At 36.7% G+C, this 19,583-nt stretch overlaps 1 long non-coding RNA gene across 14 annotated transcripts in view; it reads left to right on the forward strand.

Moving 5' to 3' along the window:
* LOC107314642 (uncharacterized) overlaps positions 1-19,583 on the forward strand; it is a 295,770-nt gene that overhangs the window by 14,988 nt on the left and 261,199 nt on the right. For all 14 annotated transcript variants that reach the window (XR_014946465.1, XR_014946466.1, XR_014946462.1 and 11 more), the window contains exon 2: positions 8,236-8,421. This is a non-coding gene — a long non-coding RNA (uncharacterized LOC107314642). The remainder of the gene's footprint in view (positions 1-8,235; positions 8,422-19,583) is intronic.

Here is a 19,583-nt window from a genome sequence, read left to right on the forward strand (position 1 = left end):
AAATTTGGCAGTTGATTCTGAAACCTGAAGTTTGCTGGATTTGTCATAAGTGACAGTTAATAATTAGCTCAGAAAATGTGTACTACGCATTTACGCTTTCATTCATCTTTTTTTTTTCTTCCCTAAGAACATCCAATATTAAACACAATTGATTTATTATTCCCATGGGCTTCTGGGAACTAAGAAAGTAATATCTTATGTTTATTTTCATGGTAAATACAACAGATAAAAAGAACTCAATAACTCTGTTTGAAAGATCATCAGCTTGAACAGATGAGTCAGAAAGCACTAAGTCTGGACTATATGGCGAGTGTTGTAATGCAGTCCAAGTAGGATCGACAGTGTGCTCCTTCATGGTCTTCAAACTGCTATGAGGCCCACTGATAGTGTATTGCAAAGGAGACCTTGTCATCTTCTGTCCTAACTGCAAGTTTGAGCTTTCAGCTAGGTCAGCACTGTGGTGTAGTGGTCACAGTTGTTGGTTTGTTCAATTTCCAGGAAATCCAGAAGGATCTCTACTTTCCCATTCTAAAAGATGGTGCACATCACTTTACCCACAGTGGTCTGTATCTTGCATTTTTTAGTTGTGTAAATTCATATGTTGCTACGGATTCATTTTTGATACCAGCTTGTAGGGATGACACCACGTCACCAGTAATGATACAATCCAGGAAATGTCACCTTCAAACTCATACTGGTTTAATAGGTCCTGACACACTTGCATACAGCGTTCTTCCTGTTCCTATGTGAGTGTTCATGGGACCCACCTGATGCAAATTTTGTGCTGTTCCCTGTTGCCACCTTTATATCAGCCTCAGTGCATTCTGAATAGAACTTTGTACACAGTTCCCTGACAATAATCAGCCATTTTGTGAGGCAAGCTGATTGAGATGCTCCTCCATTTCATAGTGTGATGGCTGTGCAAGGCCATCTGCAACATGGCTTGTCTTTAACGTTACTCTTGCCACTGCTGAAAGGCACCATTCACCACGTTATTGTGCTAACATCCACTGCTTGGTCTCCATAAATGTTCAGTAAGTGTTATGAATGTCAATGTGTGCAGTTTTTTCTTCCTGGAGGAATTCAGTGGCACACCTTTGCTTCATATGCCCTACCATATTAGGCACTATTTTGTCAGACTACTGCTCTGTTGCCATCTGTTGTACAGCAACAAAATGTAACAGAATATTGGTGGGAAGGTTCAACCTTGGCTGCCATCCCACCAACATCTGCCTCTGACAGAATGGACTATTGTAATAAAATAGGAGGCATTACTTTTGGAGCATGATTGTACATTGGGAAGATGCTGTTTATCTGCAATAAAATAAAGTTGCTCAGAGTATTTATTTGATGGCCTTTAAGACCAAATCACTCCTATGAAAGCACTGTTCCTTCTATGTTTCTGATAAATGCAGTTGGTGGGATGTTTGTACCATTTGCGATCAATAAGGCCCTCATTCTTTTTATATGCAGCACATTATTTGGTTCTATACAAAGCCCGTAGTAAGCAATCTGTGAAAAAAAGAATATGCCTCACCCATCCATCCTTTTTTAAATTGCTTTTGTGCACACTTGAAGAACAACAACAGAAAAAAAGGCCAATTCAAATTCTGTTTCCTTTCTAGTGCTGTTTTCACTGAATAGCAAGAAATGATTATGGCACTTGATAAAGATGATCAGCCTTCACAAGGAAAGCAACAAAGAGGAAACAGTGTGCCAAAGTGTAAGACAGTTTAGAGTTGAATAGTGATGAAAAATAGGTTGCAGTACCAACTTGCTTTTCATCAGCTTTTCGGAGAAGAAACTAAGTTGTTTCCAAGGATTCTTCAGTAAGTACTTCAGGCTTCCCAACGTTCACTGTTCATTTTGTGGTGATTCTGCATGCTTTAATTTTAATTTGTAGTCAGGCTGAGATTGGAGAGGGCTCTGATACAAAATGGCTCTTGTCGAACAAAATAGTCCAAACTTAATCTCCAGTCTTTGCTTATTTTTTGGGAGTGGCCAACTTTCCTGTCCCTGCGGATCGTAATTTCTGATTGAGGAACATAGGATGTGGAATTTGAGGAGTGCATGTGTTTATTTAAATTATCCATAGCGTGTGTCATGGACCAAATAAGGTTTGAATAACATTTACAGTGGCTAAGAAATCAGTAAAGGCTTTTCTTTCCCTCTTGCTTTTGGATACAGTTATTTGTCTTTCCTTACTTTCTGGAAGTGAATTGACTTTTGTCCTCTACGTAGTTGTACGCTGTAAGTGAAGTTCTGCTTACAAAAACAATACTTCTTACCTGGTTGGGAGCTTTTTGTAAGAAATGTGGCCATTTAATGCTGTTCTGTAAAATGAATGCACACAGTATTCACTAACAAGCTACACTGATTTGCTATGGATTTTGGACAGCACAAGGCATTTTGCATAAGTCGTACTTGTTGAGCCAACTTCATATAGTTTGTCAGAGAATACCTGTTTATTATTCTTGACCAAACACCTGCTGGTTATTTTCCTTTCTGTGTTTAAGTGTTGATAATTTTTCTTCGTGCACCAGGAGCTGCCATCTGCATTTCTAATGGTTGCCATTGGGTGGTGCCAGGCAATCAGTATATACAGCATGAGACAATGGTTTCTTTTTGTACATATCAAAAATCGAGCTTTTAAATCTCATTGCAGATAAACCAAGCAGTCAGTGCAATGAGTTAATTTGATGCTTTTTTATATATGCCATAAAATAAGGGTCTGTCTGACATGTGCCTTTTTGTCTGTGTGTATATATATATATATATACATATATATATACATATACACATATATATGTATATATTTGTGTATAGATGTGTGTAAAGTTTGACCTGAAATATGTTTTTGCCCTAAGGATACTTGATGCCTTGTTTTTGATCACATTGCGCTAACGTGGCTCAATTAATTGCTCTTTTAACATCTCTGCTAATGCGGAAGCTTTTGTTACTGGTGTATTAATTACAAACCTGTGAAACATTAAAGCTGACTGGAGACAGGTGATGAATTTCCAACTTTTGAAAAACAATATATATTCTAACGTATGATTAAGGGAAACTTTTACCAGACGAAATCAGTTAGCAATTAAGTACCCAATGAAATATTAATAATTTAGCCTAATGTTTTGAATATTTCCAACCTATCCAGTACAAGATCTATATTATATTAATGAAATGGATGTACCAATTTATGGTTTGAGCTCACTCAGTTTCTAAAATATTTGCTTGGTAATAACCATAAGTGGAAAAAATAGAACTGTGGTTAAAATTAAGAAGATATGATATTTATTGAGTACTGTGTTTGAACAGTCTGTGTGTAAAGTGAAAGTGTAATAGTTGGGAGTAAAAAGAAGTCTTTAAAAAAAAATCATTGGCAACTAATTATGTCAACAGTCTGCAAAATGTTTGATTTTGCATTTCTTTATGCATCCATTTTTAATAAAGGGGTTGGAGGTTTCAGTTTATAAAACCATATCTTTAGGGGGGGAAATTAACATTCAAAGCTCATTTGGTCTTGAACACCTTTAGTAAATGTATGAAATGAAATGCAGCGTGTGGCCTTGCAACTAAATAAGCTAAAATTAAAAATGATTTGTTTAACTTACACAGATTTGTATATCTTGTGAGCTTTTTGGAGCAAAACAGTTTCTTCTGAAAAAAATCAGTTTAGTATTTTACACGACCCCATTCTTCTATTTTCCCCAGTGCTTGTAGCTTAAAAATAAAAATAAAAATACAGACTTTTTTTTTTTTTTAAGTTTAAAAATATAATCAATTTTAAAATAATCTAATGAATGAGTTGGATAATTTCAAAACCGTAAGAATAGCTTTGGAGGATTGGTGCAAATAACCAAAGACAACCAAAACATGAATCCTTTACAATTCACAATTCTTACCGTGTTAATTTCCCCTCGGTGAGTGGAAGTAAGACCCATTGTGTCGAAAATGATGCCGTGAGTGACGTTTTGAGGCTAAAAGCCTCTAAAATATTTGTAATAATTTATACAGCGATTACCCTGTCTAGACCTTTTACTCTTTCCTAGACTTTCATTTAAATGCTGGACATTTTTCAGATCATAAATCAGCGGCAAATGTGTATATTTGGGCTCTCTGAAGTTTTACTTTGAGAATATTTTCTTAAAGCATTCCAAAACACTGAAATCCAGGGATGGCAAGAAAAAGAAAACAAGTCAAAGGTGAAACCAAAAAATATTTATGAAGCATTTTGTTGCTAATCCTCGAACTCCAAACTAATAGCAGCAGCGATGAGCTGAGCTGATTCTTGTGACTGATGCTTTTTGCAAAGACAAATCTGATTGACATTTCATCTAAATCTCTATTCCTCATAACAAATATTTCTTTTCCTCTATTTGTAAGTGCTTTTTAAAGATGCTTCCTTTAAAACAATGTAACAGTCATTTACAGCTTTTATGGCAGCTAAATGCATGCTGTTATGCTGGCTTGGTTCTACTGACATTTTAACATTGTTAATAATCACCGGCCATTTATGTGTGCTGTGTAAAGGCGTAATGTGCTTTTATATAAAACACTGTTATGAGGGCTCATTATCTTGTGAGGCAGCAGTTATAAAGAAAATTAAACAATTGCAAACTTGCTTTGCCAAGTGTTTTTTAAATAAATTTAAGCGGGCTGATTCCCAGCTCCTACCTGATTCTGCAGGGTTATATATCAAAGCCGTTTGAGAGTTGCATGCATAAATTCCTTCGTGCAATCATAAGAGCCCTGCACAGTGCGCTTCGCAGTGCTCTGCTAACACTGATCAGAAGATGCTTGTTACACAGGCAAGATACTACAGGGCTGTGAAATAAGTGGAAACCTTTGAAACTAAGTTTAGAGTGGTATCAGTGGTTAAATGGAGTTTACAAATGACCTTTTACTTAACAGTAGCCACCGAAGTATACTGATCTGCAGATCTCTAAGCTACTTCTGCTGTTTTACTAGGCACTCAAAACACTGGATGTCTATGATTGCATGATCTAAAATTACACGATGTATTTGCACTTCTCAAGCTGAGAAAATGTTGAGAATGTAAATATGGGCTATCCAGTAATGTACAGACTGCAGCTCTTTTACCAAGTTCTTTTACATGATGAAAATAATTTTCAACTTCTCCTGTGCATCCACATAAAATGATTTGAACAATAATTTCTTCAGTATTAAAGTAAATGACCAGAAAGCTGCATTGGTTTCTTCATGTTGTCTGCATTACAGCAGAGTTACCCTACCTGAGCACCTGGCCATTTCAAATTCACTCTGAAAATGACTGTTGTTGAACACCTTTTTAATGCAGTTTGTGTAATTTCCTCTCTTCTGCTAGGATTCCACATTTGTCCTTGCACAACTGCGTGCCACTGCTGTTCTGCTTTTATTTTTTAATGCAGCACTTAAAAGCATATTGTTCCTGTGGATCTTAGGGAAACAAAATTTTCTTTTTTCTGCATGTTTAATATTGAAAGCTACCAAGGCGTGGTACAACTCAGGGAGGCTCAGTTTCAAATTACCTTTCTTCATTAAAAAATAAAATAAAATAACCAGGAGGGGTCTAGCACATTATGTCACTAAGTCAAACAGTAAGAGGGACCATCAAAGAATGGTGGGAATTATCACAGCAGCTTGCTCCTTGTTAGAAGCATTTACCTCATGACCCTTTCATTTGCCTACTGCCACTTTAGTTTAAGAGTGACAACACTGTATAGCACTCTGCAATTTTTTTTCCTCCCTTTCCCTTAGCACCAGATGCCTTTGTAGAGCAGGCTGGTGAAGCAGTGAACAAAACCTTGTGGGATAAGTCTGACACTGGAAGTTAATGATTATCAGTCGAAACAAAACACTTGTTTACATGTTGTAGTCATTAGAGGTTCCAGTCAGTCATACCTCGGCTGGGATTCCTGCCAAATGTTTTGAGGGTTCTTTCACAAGCTGTGCAGTTTTGTAAATACAAAAGCACTCTTATTAAGCCTTTTTAGTATTAGACTGTGCAATTAAGATTACGGGTAATTAGATTCCTTTATTTGGAGTAGAATGGTCCAAGATACACAACTTTTCCTAGCCACAGGATACCATTGGATCTCTATTTGGGTGTTCCATTACAGATCAATGACTAAAAGAAACTCTTTTGTATTATGCACATTTTTTCTTTATTAAAAATTGCTATCAAAACTTGAGGCAGTATGGATTTTTCCTCACCTTACTGTCAGCACCTCTGTCGCAGCCATAAAACTTTCTTTTTTGATTAGCATGTCTCAATTTGCTGGAAACATTTTGCTTACATCTCTTTTAGCATTGCTGGCTTTTCATTTCAGCCTCATTACAACTAGGATTAAGGAGGTGATTTGACTATGAAGGAATTTAAGAAAATTTCCAGTAAGCTGAGGATGATTTTAAGTTAACTGCGGGATAACAGAGCTGTAGAAATGAATGTTTCTGTTAACACCTGTGTATTAGTCCATACCTGAATAAATAAATGATTCCTTTGGTATTTCAAGTTGGTATAAAATAGCTCAACCATTTTGTTGTAAATGCTTTAAGCACGTGAAGATGCGTCTAATACAAATAATCCTGTGAGCTGCTGAGCCTGTTACATGTACTTTTCTACTTTGACAGAATTTTCAGTGTTGAGCATGGTGGTAAATTATTTAAGGTTTGGGAGACCATTTTTTTTGTAACTGTGAATTGTAAGACAACTGAATCATCCATACATATTTTATCTCTATTTTTTTTTTCTTTGCCGAAGAAGATATCAGTTTTAGTTGCTCCATTGCAGGACTGCTCGCTTTGACATTTCCCGGTTGTCTGTAGTGCTAGGCAATAATTAAATATCAGGTGCATAAGCTGCTCTTTAATTTGACATGTGTGCTCCAGGCAATAAACACATGCAGTGCAACGTGGGAGTGTAATTGCTAAGGAATAAAATCTTGTACCATGTGAGATCATTGTATCAGGTACTGTGTGACAGCTCATTTGATCATTATGCCCAGGCTAAAGAGGTTGCCTAATTAGTTTCCATTAAAACTCACCCTTTAATCAGGAATTATTCTTGCATAAAGAATGTCACTTGGTCCAGATGAATGAACAATGGTTCCCACTTGAGATTCAACTATCTGTTACACTTGGGATGCCATATGTCTTTTCAAAAAATTCAGCTACAACAGTACTCTGTGAATCTGGATCTCCTAGCACTAAACAGTATTTACGTTTTCTTGATACTAGCCAGTGTTTTATAGAAAAATCACACTGGTATTCCGTATATACTTCATCGAGCCAGAGAAGCTATGTTCAAGCAGCAGGACGTGTGTTGTAAACACACAGATGACTAATGGGCCTCTCTTAACTAATGTGTCTTGGTTGTTGTATATATTTCGTAAGTGACACACATAGCGTATATGCTATTACCTGGAGCTAGACTTTGGTCTCTCACCTAGAAACGTCAAGATTCATCTAATTTTAATATTTTGAAGGGAAGTAACTTTCCAGGTTTTCTTTTTCTTCTTGTGACAATAGCTTTATCTACTGAAGCTGATCACAGAAGCAGTTGTTTTATTTATTTATTTATTTATTTATTTCCAAAGAGATCTTGCAAATTCTGTACCTTCCCCCTACTCCTGCAAGATGTGAGGCTGGGTGGGTTACTTGCTTCACGCATTGCATGTGGAGCTCAGTTTTTTTAGTGTGTTTTAACCTGTGTCATGGCTATACTTTTGCCATCTCCCAGTTATCTGTATGAGTTGGCTCACCAGCTGTATAGCAACTGCAGCAGTGCTTGTCCGAGCTAACCAGGAGTGCTTGAAAGGAGAGGCTTTTCAGAGCCTGCAGCAGTACATGCTACTGCAGTCAACACCAGATAGAGAAGAAGGGACTTCAAAACCAAAGCCCAGATGTCAAAGTCAGTGGCCTCGGTCAAGTGCCTTAGTGTATCTGCATGTATGGATGTGAAGTAGTAAAGCTAGCAAAAAGTCATTGGCTGGACTAGTGGTTTCCATTCTAGCCTGTAGGAAGAGCTGCTAGGTCCCCTTGCTTTCTTCATATGCATCCTGATAGTAACCTGTGAGCCAAGTTTCCTTTCTGCTGTGCAGAGGTAGTGAGTGCAGAATGCTGATGTCTGCACTGACTGTATCTTCTAGGATGATGTGTATCTCCTTTCACCTACATCGCTTATGGGATACTGAAAAAGAAATGTGCCAAATATTTCTCTGATCTTTTTTGCAGCTCAGAGTGTCAGCCCCCTGCTACTTTTGGAGGAATGAAAATTATTTCAGGACATTGCATACCTGGACACAATATCTGTTACAAAAACAACCACGGTCTAAGGTAATGTGATAGACTACTACGGGCATTAAGCCATAAGGGATTGGACAAGTGTTATGCAGGAAGCCTGCTCCAAAGATGTTCTTGGTAAGTGTGAATAACCTTTATACTTAAGCTGTGTTAGGAGTTTAACACTGGAAGACCATTGAAAGCAATGGAAGGATTTGCATGCTTTGAAACCTTTACCACGTGAAGTGAAATTAAAAATGTTGCACTAAATATCCCCATCTCCGTACCCAACTGACTGTGTTGGACTCAGTGTGTGTGGGAATTAGAATCTGAGAAGAGAAGCAATTTAATCTGACTCTCTGAATAGCAGAAGCTTTTATTATTTTTCATACTTTGAGCTGTGTGTAAGTAAATGTGTACTCCCATGTTTTTTGAAAGCAGTCCACCTTTACCTAATTCTTTCTGAGTATGGTCTGTGGTAAGTTGGAAGATGGAGAAAAAGTAGTAAATATTTCTGTAAGCATAGAAATGGTGAATTTTGATTTCCTCTGGCCTTCTGACGTCAATCCATACTATTCTGGCATTCTTCCTTGTAGTTTGTGCCCCCTTTTCATATCTCCATCAAACATATCCTTGGTTCTCTTTCATGTTCCCTATGCCACTCCTATTTTTTTCTGTGGTCCCTGCTTGCATTTCCCCTGGTTTCTGTCAGAGACGTTATGGCTGATTTAGAATTGCAGATACCCTGATTGGTGTCAGTTGCTCTCTCTTGACTATTAGTCTAACAGTATTTTAGTATCTCTGCTACTTCAGACCCTCAAGTACCTAGAGATCTTCATTGTAATAATTTATACGAATATTTTAGTGAACCTCCTAAATGGTATTCAGAGTGGTTTAGTAGTATGCAGTGGTAAAGACTGTTGCTATAATGATGTAAATTATTTGGTTTAGTGGCTGTATCATCTTTATTGATGATAACTCAAAAGTATGGAGAAACTTCTAGCCACGAATAAGTAGACTTTTCCAATTCTGCAAACTAGAAGGGGGTTCATTGAAGAGCACACAGAACTGTTTTGGATGATTGAGCTCAGAGCACTCTTTTGGCAGTTAAGACTAATGCAATGGGGGAAAAAAAAAGGTGGGGACGAAGGGGGAGAAATTTGGTAGTATTAATAGCAAAAGAATGCAAAAATAAAAATGAGGAACTCAAATACACTGATATAGTAATTGTATTCATATGAAGAACAATATTTGCATGAGGGGATTTTCTTCTTTGAATTAGGTTAACATTTTTAGCTTGTAAGTTTTTGTCCTAAGCCTTAAGTTTTATAGTATCAGGGGTTCTTTTTTTTTTTTTTTTTTTTTTTTTTTTTTTCCTTGTTTGTTTGTTTTTGTTTTCTCTTTTTAGGTAATTGCTGCATTTTCCCTGCCCAACTAGGGCTTGTTTGTTTTATTTTGTTTTATTGCCATAAAATAAGTTTTACATATAAATTATAATTTTTGTTTGAAAACAAAAGAAGCATAGAAAGAAACAAAAAAAGCAAGCAATGTCTTTATCACTAAAAGAATTTTTTCTTTTTTTTCCAATTTCACTGGAAGTTCCCTTGTTCTTACATAATATTAGGAAACACGGGAACATCTGAATTCCCTTGTATCATGTATTTGGTGTTCTTATCTCTCTTTTCTCTTGTTTCCTCTGCAACAAAATATCCCAAGTGTTTCAAGCTCTCCTTCTATGGATGTATTTCTGTGATTGCCCTGAGTGCCTAGTTCTGAAAGCTCTCAGCTTTTGTCTTGTGTTCTTTCCAAGGTAGGATAGAGAGAAAGCAAAAAATTATTCCATGGTAGTAAATTCCATTGATTTATTATACTGAAGATATATTATTTTTTTTTAAACTTTCTAAAAATATCAAGATAGTGGTGTTTTGTTTGTTTGTTTGTTTGTTTTGTTTTTGTTTTTTTTTTGTTTTTTTTTTTAAAATACAGTTCCATAAATCTGCTGGGGATCATTCTAGACTGGACCCTGCTTTACTGAAACATTCATGAACTTAACAAACTTGGCTCAAATTTGATGAAAAGCTGCCCTGAGATGTGTCACATTTTGATGAAAATCTAACTGTAGCCCTACTATAATTATTAAGTACATTTAACTATCTTCAGTGGCAAACTTAAAGTGACCTAAGAAAAGTTCTTGTACTATAAACAAATACAGGGATTAAAATGAGTTTTGTCTGAGCATTCGGAGCTACCTTTACTTGCTCTAGGTGTATTTGCCAAGATCTGAATTTTATATTTTTTTCCACAAAACACTTTTTTTTTCCATTACAAATACATATGTTTATCTTTCTATTATAAAGTGGGAAGTATTTTTATTACCCTTATTATTAATCCAAGTAATCTTTTGTGTTTCTATAAGAAATTCACTAGTGTAGAATCAAAACATTTTTCATTATAGAATTAACCTTTCCCATATGCAAAAAGTGTATGAAACTGCATTCAATGTAAATAGAGTAAGAACTATCGGCATTACTCTATGTAATATCCTGATACTTTATAGTCCTTTTGGACTTGAGCATATCAACCATACTTCAGAAGCCTTAATAAAGTTGTATAAATGTTTTCTTTTGCAATGATTTTCAGAGTTTCCAGTAAAGATCATTTATTAATCTCCCGTGATTTGTACTGCGTGGATTGAGTATTATCAAGGAAAATAAACTGTTTTTGTTTTATTTCTCTTAAGCCTTTTCTTAAAGAATTCTATTCAAAATTTACATGTTGGATTAAATTCTGCCCCTAGCTACATATCTGATAAAATGCCATTGACTTTATTACAGTCCGCTTTGACTCTGGCATAATTCCATGTACTCTAGGCTGCCAGTATAACTAAGGAAGGAAAACTTGAGTGAATGTTTTGCTTCAGAAAGAACTGCATTATTTATTCTTGGTGAGGAAAATGTGTAGGTCACTCTGAAAGTAATGCCTCCTCATTTCCATGGAAACTACAACCGTTAAAAAGAGCACAATACTATTTGATAGAGAAAATTCTCAATTAAAAACACCATTTTTTAACACAGTCATCACCATTAGCCAATTTGTGTGGATGAGCTGCTTGAGATGCTTTTTATCATAGAATCCTTGGAGTTGGAAAGGATCTTTAAAGGTCATCTAGTACTACTCCCCTGCAATGAACAAGGACATGCACAGTTAGATCAGGTTGCCCAGGGCCCAGTCCAGCCTCACCTTGAAGGTCCCCAGGGACAAGGACATCCCTGGGCAACCTGTTTCAGTGCCTCACCAATCATGCTGAAAAATGCTTTTTCCCTATATCTAGTCTAAATCTACTCTTTTTAAGCTTGAAACCCTTTCCCCTTGTTCTGTCACCACAGTCTGTGCCAAAGAATCTGTCCCCTTCTTTCTTGTAGCCACTCTCAGGTCTTCCCACAACCTTCTCTTCTCCAGGCTGAGCAGCCCCAGCTCTAAGCCTGTCCTCGTAGGAGGTTCCATCCCATTTCTTTGGTTTTCCTCTGGATGCTCTCCAACCAACTGGTCTATGTGTCTCCTGTACTGAGGACTCTGCAACTGGTCGCAGAGCTCCAGGTGAGGTCTCATCAGTGCAGAACAGAAGGGCAGGATCACCTCCCTTGATCTGTTGGTCATGTTTCTTTGATGAAGCCCAAGACAGAGTTGGCATTCAGGGCTGCAAGGGCACATTGCTGACTTGTGTTCAGCTTCCCATCCACAAGTACCTACAGGTCTTTTTTGGCAGGACTGTACTTAATCCTATCATCCCCCAGCCTGTCTTTGTAACAGGAGTTGCCTTGACATAGGTGCAAGACATTGTACTTGGATGTATTGAACCTCATGGTGTTCACCTGGACCCACTGCTTAAGCCTGTCTAGGTTCATGTGGATGGCATCTTGTCCCTCTGGTGTGCTGACACCCCACAGCTTCGTGTCTTCAGCAAACTTACTGAAGGGGCACTCAACCCCACTGATGAAGATACTGAAGAGTTTCGAAGCACTGACCTCTTGTGAGTCACCACTCATCACTGATCTCCATCCAGATGTGGAGCCATTGACTGCCACTCTCAAGACTTGATCCTGAAGCCAGTTCTTTGTCCATTGAATAGTCTATCCATCAAGGCCTGGGCCTATCTATGCGAGAGCAAGGAACTGAAGAATTGAGAGCTAAATTTACAGATTATTGCTCTGTGTGCCTACTTTGTCACAAAACAAAATGTAGTTTGTTTTGGCATAACCAGTGAGGAAAAAACTGTTTAATTCAACTGGAATATATTCTGGGAATTAATCTGTTTGGCAGCTTTTCTCTCCAACTATCAAACCTGCAATTTTCTCTTTTTATTACTTTTGTAATTAATGCTGAATTCACAACCTGTTGTTCTCCAAAAAATACCAAGCACCTAGAAATTCAAGATAATGTAATTAGAATTAGGACCATTAGGACATTGTTCATAAGCATCAGATTAGTACAACTAAGCTTATAGGAAAAAAAAAAAAAAAAGTTTGTAAAATATTCATCTTTGATTTCACCATAACAATTTAGAAATTTTATATCCGCTATGTTTTCAGTTTTCAAATATTCTTCTGTAACTTCTTAGAAGGCCAACTTTCATGGGAGCTTACATCTTATGTCCAATAAAACCAGTATTCATTCACAGCTGACTTCATTTTGAAAGCTTTTACTGTTCATTCGTTCACATAGAACATTGAACACGTAACATTCACCACTCTCATGATAATAGGCTTGTTGGAACAGTGAAGGCATCTTGTTCCATTTGAGTTTATATGCCTTGTTAGCCACTTGAGAAATGAAGTTGGCATCTACAACCTCTTCTTTAAAAAACGCCTAGATCCCATCCTCTGTGGTCTGTCAAGTGATTTTAAAAGGATTTCTTCTGATCTTTGAAGAAGAAAGATTTTTATTCATGTCTTAAACTTATTTTAAAACCAAGCATCATTTCTAATTCTCATTTTTTTTCATGTTTGCTAAGGCTACTAACTGCTAGAACAAGACAGATGTACATGTTATGTTGGATTGAGAAGTGAAGCAGAAGCACACGCAGATTTCACCAAAGGGACATGGAAGATTTTTAATGCTTTTCCTTACAGGAAAGAAAGCCACTAGTGTGTCTTAGAAAGTGAAGTATAAACTTTCAATGGCAAATGAGTGGAAACTTATTTTTCAGTTGGCCCAAAATACTGCAATAACTAATATCTGTAGGGAATAAAGAAAGATCAATATGTGAAAGTGCTTTGGATATTAGAGAATCTGACACAGTAGGATGATTCTCCTATCACAAAAAGAGGCTGCCATCAGTTTACCTGAAAAGTGGTGTATGTGTATATGAGTAAATAGGTAAATGCATTATTTTAGGAAACCACAATACAATTTTAATATTTACCTTCTTGGGTAACTTTTAAGAACTTATTTGACATTCATAAAGACTAATAGGTGCTACAGTCACTACAGCATTCTCTTTCCAGATGTGTCAGCAGCTCCTGGTTCCTACCTTAATTCTGCTTCTTGTCCGAATTCTCTGACCTTGATTAGTCTTGCCCAAATTCTGGGCCCTGGCCTTCTGCAAAAGCATGCTGAATCACTTATTTCCCTTCCTTTCATGTGTGATGATGCACATCTCTTTTCAGTGTTTGTGTTATGAGACTCAAAAGTCTGTTTTCTCACCTGGCTGCTTACCTTGTAGCTAACTGCTTTTCTTGTTGCTCCTGAATTTTGTTCTTGTTGGCAAAACTGGATAAATGGGCTTAACTGGGTCACAGCTACCTCAACAACTGCCTGCATTTGTTTGCTGATTAATGCTTGTCTATCACCTAATAGGGTATGTGTCGTAGCAGTTCATTTCCAACAAGTTATGGTAAGACTAGTTCTGAATTTCCAGGTGCAAAAGAAATTTAATTTGCTGGCCAGTGAATGTGAGAATGAACATAAAGACAACAAAGACTATTTGCACTGCCAGGTATTGATCTGTGCACACATTTACACAGAGTTCTGTCCCGATGGGTAAAATGATTCCAATTACTTTAAGCACATAGGATTAATAATATTACTAATAATATTAAACTTCAATTATTTAGGTGAAAGAGGTATAATAATTTGTCATATCTGTACAAGTTGTAACTATGACTCATTATACCAAGCCAAACATATTCTAAAAGAAATGCTACATGAGATATTCAAATTCAAGCTGATATATTTTGGACTCGTTCAAATTGCTTAGGCAGAAACTTTTATAACTTATTTCAGCTACAACTCAACTGAAAACAGTTTCTAGAACAAACATTAATTTTAGTGATTTCATGAAGCACATTAGCCAGTGCATGAAGAAACGGGTGCAAATCCAGTACTGGATTAGAGAGTATCAAAAAAAGGGAGAAGTATCTTTTGCCCAATTGTGGTGTAAGCCGTGGTAAGAGATGTGTTGTATGGGCTTTCGAAAGCTCTCAGAGACCATAATCTCTGTGATGGTAGATATACAAGGTAGAGTGTATTCCTCAAGTTGGAGCTAGCAGGAGGAAGAAGCAGTCATGTCCTCCCTCCTCCTTGAATTGTCTGGGTTTTAGTATCAGTGAGCAAAGAGAACTTTCCAAAGCCTTCTCCCAGGAACACATTCTTTTTTTTTTTTTTTTTTTTTTTTTTTTTTTTTTTCCCCCCCCCCCCGAAAATCTAGCATTAGAACAGCTTTTTATTGCAGTGGGAAGTTGATATGTCAAGGTCTGAGCAGGAGTCAGACCCTGTGCACTTTGCTCTCTCCCCATTTGATAACTAGGTGGTAGAGAACAAATGAGAGAAGCTACCATTTCTCAGTGGACTTTCACTTCAGGAAGGCAGTATAAAAACACAGAAGTAGAATGTGTCACTCCCCAGTGGTGCTCAGAAATCAGGATAGCTGTAGAGACTGGTCATCAGAGGAACTGACTGCAGAGCTGGAAAAGTGTGGCCCCAGGATCTCTTAACTTTCTGTTTTCCTTGCTAAAAACTTTTGTAAGAAAGCTTATTAGAGGGAAAAAAGATTAAAATCTCCTCAATGACAATAGCTGGCAGCTACAGAGAAACTTCAGGTTGTGGTACATCAAGGATCATGCAAATAGCTTTTTCAGCGTGAGAAAAGGGGTGAGGTTTTTATAAAATATCTCTTGAAGTGAAGATCACTGATGAATACTTTGGCTGGTGATCTGACAATTTCCAATAGGAATTTGCTATCAAGTACTGATATTGCTGCCTGTTAACAGCAATCTAATTAGGATCAGTAGCACTAGGATTTATGTATGTCATCACTCTATCCTAAGAATTTTTCTGAAATTGTCAGGCACAATTTCCATCACTGCCAAGCATTTCACATATCTTTGAGTCTAGAATATTTTCTGACTCTTTCCAAAAGCTGACTTAGAAGAAATTCTATGTATATTTCAATTTATACCTCTGTTAAAATTAAGCAAGAAATGTGTGGTGTTTCTTTATACTGAGCTATGAAGCTAGAGGTCACGTTCTTGCTAATAAAATATGAGAGAGGGAGCTGAAGTGCAAGGGAATGAGCAAGCAAGTTACATTCTCATGGAATTGCAGCTCTTAATTATTCTACCTCAAAACACATACCCCTCAAAATATGTTTGCTCCTTTCTGCTGCTCTTCTGTAACTAAATAGCTGTTTAGAAATGGTATAATAGCTTTTCATACAGCTTTCCCGAGGAATAAAATGCATTTTGCATTCTTTTCCAAAGGGCTCTAGAGAATCTCCTTGAGCAGTGGCCAAGATGTTCAGCTAAGACATGTAGTTTTAGTCTTCACCAAGTTAATTTTTCTCATCCAGTTCCAATAAAGCTATGATCCAGATAGGAATGCTGACTTTCATGAGTGGTGTAGACATGCTTCTACACACAGCACCTTGCTTAAGAAGCCCTAGGTGGGGTGGTTAAGCTGCCATTTAGGAAGACAAATTTTCTATTCTATTTAGTAGTATCTGGTAAGGAATAATAGTAATTTAACATACTTGAGCTAAAGTAATTACATTTCACTGTTTCCACAGCATGAAATTACAGTCCACAATAATTTAGAAATATTGATTCTTTCAGGCATCTGATGTTAGAAATGTTTCTGAATACATTATGCTTGCTGGAAGAAAAAATAATAAGTTTTTACATGCCTGTGTTGAGTAACTTCTTTTTAAACACAATGTCTACAATACTGTGTAGTTTGAGGCTTCCTAGCAGTTGCAGAGAAATCACCTCTGAAATTCCTTATATGTGTGTGCTCTTCACATGTCCTTTTTGACTGTGTTTTATGAACTTTTGATACACGAAATATGCTTGTCCTCAACATAGGCTCTTTCCACATTTGCTTTCTTTTTTTTTGGTGAGTTTTCTCTTGTTTTTCTGTTTTTCTGTCTTATTGAAAGAAATCAGTTTTGCGTGGAGAACACCATTAATAATGAAATGCCGTCTGTGTGCTTTTTAGAAGTCTATTTCTTCCTTATAAATAAATGGTAATTTGTTTTAAAGCGTCATTGCACACAGTGTTCAGCTGGCTCTCATGCATTCGATTATTTTAAATAAATGTACCATAAATGGAACAAGATCTTTCTAATTTGCAGATGATATGCAACATTTTTCAAAGAAAAAAAAAAAAGAAAGAAAAAAAAAGAGAAAAAAGAAAAACTGTAAAATTTGTTCTTAACTACATCTCATTAATGTGAAGTTGGTTCAATGACCTGTAAAGATTAAAGAATTAGTGAATTGGTAAAATTATCAGAATGAAAAATCTGTATAATTTTGATTTCAATTTAAAAATCTGCTAAACAGTCTGGGAGCTTTAGAAAAGTATATTACTTTTTAATATCAGTTCCGCAAATGCCCCAGTATCAGTGTTACAAATGGACTGAAATAAAGGCAACAAATAGTGTGTTTAAATGTATAGTGTTACAACATTCTGTTTAAGCTGGTGTTTTTTTTTTTTTCTTTTCATTAAAACAACTGAAGACATTTAATTAAGTGACCACTCTGCTAAGTGGAGCAAAAATTAATATACGTAAATGAATTTATGTGTGGGCAATGATGCATAATTAAAAGTACGCTTTGAATAAGGAGTTGAGGAGAAAGAAAACAGTTTAACAAGAATCCTCTTTAAGCCTCTTTAAGATCTCTTTAAGACTTCTTTAAGCCTCCTGAATTTTTAAAGTCAGATGTACACAGGATTTACTTTTTTGGCAGTGTTTGAATTAAAATTTATGATAGAATTGTCTTTGAAATACTGGAGTCAGTATTTGGAGAAGTAATTGGTTCAAGTGAGTCTTGGTTAGAGAAATCACTTACTGTCCTGTATCTGTTACTGTGTTACTCAGCTTGTTGATGCCAGACTGTTATGCAGAACTTACTAAAGTTCTCCTTATGGCAATGAGTTAAAACCAGAGTGCATGAAGAGCATGCATATGAAAATCAAAGGTGTGGAATAAAATTTTAAAGAATATTCCTTTGACACAAGATGACTGTATTGATTATATTATCTTAATTATATGCTGCCTTCCTGGGGTAGAATTTCGCCTTTTATTGCTTAGTATTTGGAACAAGTCAGCAAATAGGAGGAGCGAACTTCCTTTCTTGAGCGAAAAAAAGAGCATTCCCTTGGTCTTTAGATCCTTGGATGTTTCATAGCAATCTATATGGTTATCCTTTCTGGGGCATCAGCTATTTTTTATGATGCAGACTTTATTACGGTCATCATTCCACTCAAAGGCAGTTTCTCCATACTTTCCCTGTTGTGTGAACAAGTGTCATAACAATGAATGCAAAGCTTTTAAGTGCTGCCAATTCTCTCACCCCTGCTAAGGAGTACCTAAAATATGTGGCAATGGGAAATCGGGCCTGCTCTGTGGATTTGGGTTTTCTGATCATTTTTGTTTCATGTCTCTGTTTGGCAGTGAAAAAGAAGCAACACTAGTGGTAAAGTGATGAGTTCACAGAAGCTAACAGCAAAACTCCCTTGGCCTTACTGGGAGCAAGCATATTTTCTCTCGGTCATGAAATCTGTAATTCTTACATGACTATTGCCTTAAAACGTGCTCAGTGCTTTTTGTGTTCAGATATCTGACTTTTCACATGAACTACTACTGCTGACTTCAGCCCTGTTTATTATTCTTGCAGAGAAGCAAAATAGTAGGAAAACTGCAGCATCAGTGTGCATCATCCCTCTACACACCTCTTGTGTGCTGGCAATGTTGAGCGGTGCAGAAAGAAGTTAGTGATGTTCAGGTTCAGCTGAACTCCTATCCCCACTGAAGAAAGGAAAACACACAAAAAACCTCCTTTATCCCCTGTGGTATTTTATTGGCAAGTTTAGTTCAGTAATGAGAGGGCACTTTGGGGAGTACAAAAGCCAGAGTCCCTAAGGCCACGTATAAAGAACAGAACAGTAACGGCTCTTTACTATTTTTTACTAATAAACACATGTAACAGTAACTGCCATTACTTAATTACTGCAAAGCAGTTTTAAACAACTGGCTTAACACTGTATTAACACGGCATAAAAACAACTGCATGAGGAGTATCACTCGTTATTATTGGTTACGGCCTTATTGAAGCCAATGGCATGAAATTAATAGGTGCAGGGTTGGACCCTTTAGGCCCCTGTTGGTGTAGGAATTCATTGCCTCATGCTCAGGTTTTCCATTGCCTTACAGCTCCGGCAGGCTTATTTTCATTAACTTTCACAAGTGTTTCTAAATAAGTATGTGTAGGGTTTTTTTTTTGTTTTGTTTTTTTTTTTTTTTCATGATACCTATGTTGTAAGCGAGCTTAATTTCTTTAACTAGCATGTTTTGTTCAGCCTCTAGTTAAACCTGGAAATGGATTACTACAGGTCAATTTCTATCTTCAACACATAAAGCTATCATTACCAGACGGTAGATTAGATGTCACTGCCTAGAATTTCAGATACGCTGCATCAGAGTCCTTTAACTGCTGAAAACTTCTTTCTGTGTAGTTCTGCGTGCTTTTGTGTAGTTTTAGCTTTTCTGTACCTGTGAGTTTTATTCAGTTTTCTTCATCTACAAGCTCATTTTGGAAGCACTGTGTGCATTCTGTGAATATATTCTCACCAAGATACTTGTTTTTTTTTGTGAGAACAGTGGAGAGTGAGAGGCCCCATTTCCGTTCTATCAGTGACACATTTTATATCCTTGGTGCTGTTAATCTCAGTTAAATGGGTAGTCCATGTAGAAGAGTGAATAGTTAGAAGGTATGCTTTTTCAACAGTGAATGCTTTTCTTGGGG

This window comes from Coturnix japonica, chromosome 5 (genome assembly GCF_054131305.1).
Source record: "Coturnix japonica strain WE chromosome 5, WE-NBRP24, whole genome shotgun sequence".
Lineage (NCBI taxonomy): Eukaryota > Metazoa > Chordata > Aves > Galliformes > Phasianidae > Coturnix > Coturnix japonica.